General features: G+C 44.3%; 1 protein-coding gene across 6 annotated transcripts in view; it reads left to right on the top strand.

Moving 5' to 3' along the window:
* The first annotated feature begins 1,609 nt into the window (after nucleotides 1-1,609).
* The window catches only part of ERC2 (ELKS/RAB6-interacting/CAST family member 2), an 865,290-nt gene continuing 857,092 nt past the window's right edge, over nucleotides 1,610-9,807 (top strand). For 5 of the 6 annotated variants that reach the window (XM_079933813.1, XM_079933814.1, XM_079933812.1 and 2 more), the window contains exon 1: nucleotides 1,610-1,819. The gene's annotated coding sequence lies outside the window, so the exon portion shown is untranslated. Of the gene's footprint in view, nucleotides 1,820-2,941; nucleotides 3,016-9,807 lie in introns of those variants that run through there. The other variant, XM_079933811.1, reaches the window with a different exon arrangement.

Genomic DNA, 9,807 nt, shown 5'->3' with positions numbered 1-9,807 from the left:
CCCATGGAGTCCAAGGATTCCTATTTAGAACCCAAGGATCAAAGGAAAAGAGATAGGGTGCCCAAGAATAGTGAGCCTTAGGTATAAATTTAAATACATTTTTAGCTGGCTATGTTACCTGACTTTTCTGAAAGATAGAAACACCTTACAGAGTTTCTGTGAGAGTAGTTGAGAAAATGTAAGTGCTGCTCTTAGAAGGTACTCAACAAAACGTTGGTAACATTTCAAAAGACATGGCATTATAGGACTTCTCAAAGGACTCTCGACAAGGCTTTTTATATATATATAACAAGACTTTTCAGTTGAGGGAAAGGTACATGGGAAACTAAACACAACAGGTGTAGTTTGCTTTTGCCCACAGAGCATCCAGGTCAACAGAATGAGTGCTGATTTCCTTGTGACTGAGAGAAAGAAGAGGATGAGGGCAAAGAGGCCTCAGGGTCTACAGGTCTGTGAAAAACCTTAAATACCAGAGGTGTAAAAGGAAGGTGTAAGAAATAGAGCATTTGGGCTGGAAAAGGAAGGCATCCTCCTCTTTCAGGGGCAACTTCCTTCATTTAATATTTGAATTCCAACCAGGAGAGGAAAAAAGGAGTCATCCCTGGTCTTGGATGATTCCATTTACCTCTGCTTACCCAGACATCCCATGGCTGGATTTGCTTCATTTGTCTAAGCTCCCTATAAGACTCATGAGGACAGGAAGGAAATCACTGCTCTAGTCCTGCAAACTTTCTACTCAAGTGAAAGAGACCAAATCTGGAGATTCCCTTGACGTTTGGAGTCCCTAATAGACAATGGTAGCAGCTGGGGCTCCAGACTTGCTGGGTGGGAGCTTTTTCCAATGCAAAACCTGTCCAACTCCTCATGCACTTTATCTTGAGGTGTATTTGTGTGTGTGTGAATGAACTGACACCATCTTTCTACCTTAAATAGGACGATGCACACACTTTGCTGGGCACAGATGAGGCACTCAATGAATGATGGCAACTATGAATGATGATGATGGTATTATTTTCTTGCTCCCTTCTTCATTTCCATTCTCTTTTTCCTTCGGAGGAACAAGAAAGTAAAAGTTTTTTGAAATCCCTTCACCCTCCTAAAGAAGATAAAACTAATGGGAGGGTGCCAGGGTAAGGGAACCTCGACCCCCGCTCTAAAGCCTAACTTGAAAGGTAGTTGCACCCCCTCCACCAAGTGTCATCCCTGTCCCTGTCGCTGAAGCCACCTAACTAATCCCCGGAGTGCCTGGCAGCTTTTGGGGGAGGGTAGCCGGGAAGGGGCGTCGGGGACAGGGGATGGAGACGAGATGCTCCGAGACAGCGGCCTCCTGGGAGGAGGCGTTACGAAGACCCCCGCGCCTGAACCCCGCCCCGGCCGGGCGCTCTCTGCTGCCCCCCGCGGAGGTGGCCGCGTCCCAGCCCCGGCCCCCCCCCCCACCCCCCCAGCAGCTCCTCGGGAATGCTGGGAATGTGAGTCAGGGCAGCGGCGAGCGAGCGAGCGCGCCGAGCGGCCGGGCGGGGGGCCCGGCGGAGCGCAGTTCTGGCAGCGCCCGAGAGAGCGCGAGTCTCGAGACTGCGGCGGGTGCCGCCCCCTCGGCCGTCGGCCCCGCCCGGCCCGGCGCCCGGCCTCGGCCCTCGGAACGGCGCCTTTCCTCCTTCCCTCCCCCCGCTCCCCTCCCTGCTCCTCCTCCTCCTCCCGCTCCTGCTCTCTCGGGCTTCGGCTCCGGTGCCGGCTCCGGCTCCTCCCGGCCGCCCGGGGCCAAGGCGACAAGAGGTTGTAAGAATCCATGTGGGACGGCCCCGGGGCGAGCATCGGAAAGGTGAGACGTCGACGCCGGGGCCGCTGGGCGCCCGACTCCCTCGGGGCGCCCGTGCCCGGGCATCCCTCGTGCCGGGTCCCCCTCACTCGTGGGGAGCTGCAATGCGTTATCGGGGGGAGCCGAGGGGTGAACCACCCGCCTCCACCAGGGCTTGCTGGGGCGGGGGAAAGGATGGGGCGGCCTAAGGGCGGATTTGTCTCGATGTAGAAACCCCCGGATTGGAACAAGTGCACGGCTTCCTCCGGCGCGCGGGGGCCGCTCGCTCGCCCTGGCGGCCCGGGCCACCTCCCGCAGTCCCTCTCCTGCAGCCACCCTCATTGCTATTGCCTTTCTTCTTTCCATCTCCCCCTCTTTCGCCTGGCTTTCCCCCTCTTGCCTTGAAGGGTGGGGTGTTGGCAGGGGCAAGGGTCTCAGGGAATTCCCAAGCAGAACAAAGTAGAGAAAGGTGGAGCCTCAGACTAGGGGGTGGGGTACCTAGCTGCTTCGGTGGGCTCCGAGGGCAGCGGTTTAAAACAAACAAACAAACAAAACCGTGTCAGAGAACATGAAGCGGATTTATTGGGGAGGGGTAGAGGGTGGTGGTATATGCAAACGAATACGTTGTGAAATTAAACTGAACGACATTCCTACCCTCGTCTTTCCCATCTCCGAATTATACAAGAAAAGCGATACTTATAGGATTGTACCTATTCATTTTATTTATTTTTTTTATTACTGTCGGAGCCTTTGAAAGATCATCTTAGGACAGTGAAGATTAAGGGCTGCTTTGGTGCGGGATAATAAAACAGCGCTCGTAAACTACGATCGGCCCTGCCTTATTTATTTTGTACTTAAGGGTCTCTGTTCTCCTTGCGCGAGAGGGAGGGTCCGCTCTGTTACGAGAGGATCGATTTTAGGCGGCTACCTGCCTTTGCTGGATGAAAGGCAGTTTACTCCCGGAGCGGTGAATTGTCAGCTCCTTCTGTGATTGACAGCCACACCTACCACTTAGGTGGGCAGAATGGGGACCGCTGGAATCTCAGGAGCCAATCAATGCTCGAGAGAGGAGGGCAGTTCCCACTGTCAGGGTTAGTTTCCTGGTTGGCTTTTTAAATCAGTGGTTTTACTTAACCATTGGTTTATACCAGGTATGAGGCTCCAGCTGTGAGAGGCAGACAAGCGAGAAGAAAACTCTTCGAAAATGGGCTTAGAAGCAAGTATGCTTGACTTGTATTTGTCACCCCCAACCCTTTTTTTAGTTGTAGTAGTTGGGGATGCTCAGGCCGTTGGCTTAAAAATGAAAATGAAATGCATCTGTGTAAAGAATGAAATGGGAGAAGGTGTTGGGGGTTAGAATTGTCCACCTATTTCTCTAGAATTGCAGGCTCCTTTATAAGAGATACCATTTACTCTTGAGGTATCTGGAAAAGGGTGTGGCGCTTTGTCTCCTATGGTCACTCTTGTCCTTGTAAAGTCACATTGTTTCTCAGTATACAGTACTTGGCTCTTGGCTCTATTGGGTGGATTTTTAAGATATTTTTGAAGCAGGCAAGCATGCTTTATTTGGATTACCACGAATAGATTCTTTTAGTTTTTGACAGTATAACCCAACTTCTGAAGTGAAGGCTGCCTTCTTCACTTCCAGTTTGGATGCCAGTTTGGAGGTGGCAGTGGGGTCAAGCCAGATCCTTTCTGAAGGGTAGAAGAGTTTGCGTTTAAGGTGAATTTGCTTTTAAGGTGAGCCATCTTGTCGGTCTGCTTCTGTGCTTTAATGAAAGCCTTGTACAGTTTGGGGGTGGTGGTGTGTGGATTGTGATGGAAGCATGGCTTTCACCAGCAAGATCTTCAAGGGTGGATGGATTGTGGGCGGAAGGAGCAGATCCTTCTCAATTCTCTATTAGTGAAAGGCTAATTTTTCAATACTCTTGTCACTGAATTCAGTGGAAAAATTACTGGTTGAACCAGAGAGCTGTCACCTTATAGAAGTTGTACCTGGATGTGAATATAAAGCTGTACATTCAGCATTTCATGAACAGATTGTGAGCCAGCGTTTACTGATTAGGATGGTCTTCATGTAGGAGACAGGTTTGTCAAGGTAGTATTATTACTATTATCATTATTATTGTTATTGCATATGCTAGCACTTTGGGGAGTACTTTACATGTATTTTCTTTTTTAAACCCTGCAAAGCCCCTATGAGGTAGGTAGGACTATTATTATCCTCAAATTATAGATGAGGAAACTAAAAGGAATTAAGTATCTTGCCACAGTTTAGTGTGAGAGTGAGAACTTGAGCCCTGGTTTCTCTGACCCAGAGCCCATGACCTTGGACATGGCCTTGAATTCAAATTTTGGTTGTGCAGTCTGCATGTGTCCAGTCTGCAGTGTGGGCTCTTCCGGCTTACATAGGGTCTATTCTGTTAAGAGTTCACTGCCATATTGATGGTCTTTGCACTGTCCTATTTGCCTTGCCGCTTTGAAAGCTGTTGCCTCCACCAACAGGCAATTTAAGTAATTTTGTGTATTATATATTTCCAGTATGTCAGTTTTGGCCCAAAGGAAATTTGGTTTCAAACTTAACGGTGACTTAAAAAAAGGTAAAACAGAATAGAATGCACACTCTTCCATTTTTCTTGATATCTTAAATTTCCACTTGGAGTTCTGAATAGGTCTTAGTTGAATACATGCTGTTTTCATCCAATTGGCTTGTTTTCTTGTTTTTTTTTTTTCTCTTTTTTTTCTCTTGTTTTGTTTTTGCTAAAGGATAGGAATTTTATTTTCTCTTCCACTTACAAAGAGATTCTTTTTCATTAGTGATTAAATATAATTATATTTAAAATGATTCTATTAAAACAGTATTGCTCTCTTGCTCTATTATGCTACAAAACCCACAGACTTAAGCCTATCAGTGTCTTCTTCCCATTGATGAAACTCAGTGGTCATGGTTGGCCAAAACAGGTATCCTGAAAAGTGAGTTTAGATGAATGGTGTTGGAGTCCAGAAATTCACCTCAACAGATAGTCTTTGATTTTGGTGGCATTGACTTTGTACAATCAACATTTTTGTTTGTTTTACTGGGACTTGCTTTAACCCCTTTTATCAGCTCAGAAGTTAACATTTTGGCTGTCACGTGGGAGACCTACCTGCCAGCCAGCAGTTCAGTTTTAGCAATGTTTATGTTATTCCTTGATACTTTATTGTGATTTTCCTTATTTTAGGAAGACAGTAGAACAAAAGGGAAATAGAAAAGCATTGATGTTCATGATAATGTAGGTCTCATAAATTTAAAACAGTTGATCAAAAGATAGAAATCATTAGGTGTACCAAAGGCAGAGATGCTTTAACTGGTTCTTCTTACCAGAAGGAAAAGAACAAAATGAATGATTATGTAATAAATGTGAAATTATATCAAATGGTAAAAAATACATTAGTCAACGTTTGCTGCATAACAAAACTCCCAGACTTACAGCAACAGGTATTTATTTATTCTTGGGACTTCCCTGGTGGTCCAGTGGTTAAGAATCCACCTTCCAATGCAGGGGACACGGGTTCGATCCCTGGTCGGGGAACTAAGATCCCATATGCCATGGGGCAACTAACTACTGAGCCCTCATATTCTGGAACCTGTGCACCACAAGTAGAGAAAAGCGCACCACAACTAGAGAAAACCGCGCCACAACTAGAGAAAAGCCCACGTGCCACAACAAAGAGCCCACATGCTGCAATGAAGATCCCGTGTGCTGCAGCTAAGACCCGACGCAGCCAGATAAATAAATAAATAAATAAATATTTTTAAAAAAGAAAAGAGGGATCTTCTTAAAAAACAAACAAACAAACAAAAAAACAGGTATTTATTCTCACCCTCATGAGTCTGTCAGTTGACTGTTATTTGGCTCATCTAGGTTGGGCTCCTCGTGGTGGCTCTGCTATAAGCTGTAAGTTGGATTCTGATCTGCTCCACCTGTGTTTGGGGCCCAGGCTGAAGGGATAGCAGCTCCTTGGAGCATGCTCTTATCGCGGCAGATCACTGTATTCAAGAGCCTTGCCAAGTTGCACAAGCTAGTGTCATTTCCACTAACAGTGTTTTTGGATATACCAAGTCACATGGGGAAACCCAACATCCATGGGTAAAAGTAGACTCTGCCCATAGTTGGGGAGGGAATATTTGATGAACTATAATCTGAACTCCTACAATGTGTAAAAAGTATGGTGTTTTTAGAGAATTTTGTAATTTTTTCTTTTCATTCTTGGGGAATGCAGTCTTCCTCCCCTCACTCCTATCCCTGGCTTTATGACATATAAACCTAGTGTTTTACTTGTGCATTTCAGGAATATACCATGTTTGATTCTAGAGGACTGACTGTAAAAGCAGGTATGAATATATACATGAGTGTATATGTGAATTACTTAAATGATCAAGGCACTATTTATTAGAACCTACTGTGTTTGAGGGACTGTGCTCAATGGAGTGAGGAGCTCAAGAATTTTTGTCTGACGTGAGTCCTGTTACCATAGAACTTATTAGGAGTAGGTGTCAGGAAAGAATTCTTGGATGAAATGGCATTTTCCTGGACCTTGAAGCAGTGACAGTTTTAGAGGTACAGATAGAGCAGTAGATATAGTAGAAGTGTAAGGAGCACATCTGGTTATAATGAGTTATTCCATTTGGCTAGAGGGTAAGACACGTGAATAATAATAACAATAATAATTATAATAATAGCAATAATTATAGCTTAACTTTTATCGAGCAGTTAACTACGTGCTATGTACTCTGCTTAGCACTTTACGTAAAGTATATAATTTAATATTGGGGTAGACATTGCTGATTGCCTATCCAATATTCATTCTCTCCTTTCCAACTAAAAGAACTCCAATTTTGTTTGGGATGGGGATATGCGCATCTCACGCTCCCAAACTCCCTTACGTGAATGGCCACAAAATTCAGGTCTTAATGATGCAAGTGGATGTTGTTGGATGGGGGCCTTCCTTAAAGCTTAGTGAGGAGGACACACTTGGCTGGTATACCCCAGCAGCATTTGACCGCTTTTTGCTTCTTGCTGCTGGGAAAATGGGCACAATGCCTTGAGGCGCAGCCTCAAACTACAACAACAAAGATAAGACCATGTATTAAAAAACGACAAGGCTGGAACCTGGAAGGCTCTTGGTCTTGATTGACATTGTTGAGCCATAGTAACAGCTTAGACTGCCTTCCCCTGTACTTCTTGTTGCTTAAAACAAATAACCTCCTTACTTGTAAGCCACTATTTGTTACTTGTAATCAAACATAATCCTTGCTGATACATACCTTCTCAAGAACCTTTCAAAGTAGATGGCATCATACCTATTTTAAAGGGGAGAACATCAAAAATCAGATTAAGGCATTTGCACAAGATCTAGGATTCATCACTATGTCATTTTGACTTTCAGGGCCATCATCCTGCCTTTGGCTGGGCAAATATTGCCACAGAAGAGATAGTGTTGGAAAAGTAGCTTGGGGTAAAATTGAGGAGGCAGCTGGATTCCAGGCTGAGAAGTCTGAGTTTTAGTCCTGGGCTAACGAGTACAGGTGGCCCTCAGTATACACGGGTTCTGCGTCTGGAGGGTTGACTGTAAGGGACTTGAGCATCCTTGGATTTTGCTATCCATGGTCGTTCTGGGAGCCAATCCCGTGCAGATACTGAGGGACAACTGTGTAAGATGATTTGGAAAAGACAGAGACTGGAGGTTGGAAGATCATTGAGGCTTAAATACGTGACACCAGTGCTTTAGTGTGAATGAAAGTGGAGGAGAAGCTGGGCACAAAGGTGAGCTGGGAACGTGAGAAGAGAATGGAACTGAGTGAACACAAATCATAGTTGGCTGCTTACCTGTAATCTTCTGAGAACAAAAATGAAGGTCTCTTGAAGGTTAGTATTAACTTCTACTAATGGCTTCACATTTACCAGGAAGTAGGGAATGAGTAATGTAGAGAATTGTTAATGGGATGTGAATCATTATTTAGTGCAATAGGTGGGGACTTCTACTTCTTGTCTCTATCATTTACTGAACCCTTGATGACCTTGTATGACATGATTTTGGTCTGGGTCTGGCTCCATTGTGCCAAAGGTAGCAGAGATGAAGGGTATGGCCAGAGAGTGGTGAACGTTAAAACAAATTCTGTCAGTGGGCTTATTTCCACATCTGCTAATCATTCTGGAGCTTTCTTAGGGGTGGGGCAGGGTCAATTTAACTTCCTGGGCCTCCTTTTTTTCTCCTGTCTCTCTACTTTTTTAATCTGTAAAATAAAGGATTTGGTTTACATTAGCGGTTTTCAAATGTTTTTCAGCTGCAGAAACTTTTGTTTCCTGAAAAAAAACTTGTCTGGACCCCGAGTATATTTACAGAAAAAAGCAGAGCTGCTCTGAAAATTCGGGGTCCAGGTTTGTGTAGTCTGGTATGTCTTTATGTTGAGGCCACTGATCTGAAATGATCCCTACACATTCTCCCAGGTCTAGGATTATGTGAATCTTAGAGCTGTCCAGATGTTTTACTGGAGCATCCTCTTTAACAAATCCCTTTGTTATTCCACAGCTTGCTGTGTTTTAGTATCATCCAGGGTAGAGGCTGTTAATGTTCGCCATAGCTACTTTTTCTCCAGGTGTATGTTGTGTTACCTCTATGCTAGAACATTTAATTTCCAGTGTGAGACCATCCAGTATTCTTTTCTGCTGTGATGATCATGCAAGCACCTGTTGAGATGGAGCCTCCATCTGCCAGGGTCCCTGAGTCACTAAATGAGCAAAGCTTCCAGTCAACTGTCATTGGACATACAATGTGACTGAGAAATACCTTTGTTGTTTTAAGCCATTGAGATTTTGTGATTGTTTATGCAGCACTTTTTAAAAAGCTTATCTTTACTGATAGATCATCTTTTAGCACATCTGCTAAACTTTAACTTACTTTTTAAGTGTCTTCTGGATCAACCTGAGGTCTGGCCACCTTGTCCTTACTTTGTGCTTAGGAAAGTAGGAGGTAGCATCTACATTAGCTGTCCATGTAGGTCTCTGTACTCATAGATTCTATGAATTGGAATACTTATGCTTAATTACATTTGCTGTCATGTTAAAAAAAATCCGAAAGATATATTATGTAGTGCACCTTACTTTAAAAAAAAGCCTTTAATTTAATGTCCTGTTGCTTTTTAAGGTAGTAGAACCTCAGTGGTTTGGGGAAGAATAATTATTATCAGTTACCATAATAATGGCTACTATAGCTTGAGGACTCATTCATTGATTTGTGTAACATTTATTGAGCATCTACTATGTGATAGGTACTGGTGGTATGGGGTGAACCATAGACAGTTCCTCACTTGGAGCTTACACTCTAATTGGGGGTTGTGGATAAGTTTGCTCTGTTCTATGAAGGACACCAGTTATGAGCATTTACTATGTGCTAGGTGCTTTATACCCCTCATTTCATAATACCCATAAAGGTAGGTATATTATCCCATTTTATAGATGAGGAAACTGAGGCTCAAAGAATTTGATAAACTCTATGAAGGCAAGAGCTTTTGCCTTTTGCTGTATCCCCCAGTGCTTAGAAAAATCTTTGACACATAGTAGCTGCTGAATAAATATTTGTTGATTGAATAAATCAGCAGAGGAACTTGCTTAAAATTAATGCCGTGGTAGAACCGGAACTTGGTTGGGTGAACCCACATCTGCTTGACTCTCAGGCTGTTAAATTATCAGTGGGTATTGTAGGAGCAGTGTGTTTACACACAGTTACAACAGAAGCAACAACTGAGCCCCACCAGTGTCAATGCCAAAGGCACCAGCAAGAGCCAGATTGTCTCTTTTATGGCTAGGGCCGAGTTCTCTGCATGATTTGCTACTCACTCTGTCTCAGCTGGGGAAACTCGAGGCCACTACCTCACTGACTTAATTGCTGATGTAATTGGTCACCCCTCTCTTGGGCCAGTTCAACTTCTGCTCTATCCGGATTTCCTTAGCACTTGGCTGGCCCTGTTT

Source organism: Stenella coeruleoalba, assembly GCF_951394435.1.
Source record: "Stenella coeruleoalba genome assembly, chromosome: 10".
Taxonomy (NCBI): Eukaryota; Metazoa; Chordata; class Mammalia; order Artiodactyla; family Delphinidae; genus Stenella; species Stenella coeruleoalba.
Note: the sequence above shows the minus strand (reverse complement) of the source record. Positions and strands in the feature narration are given on the sequence as shown.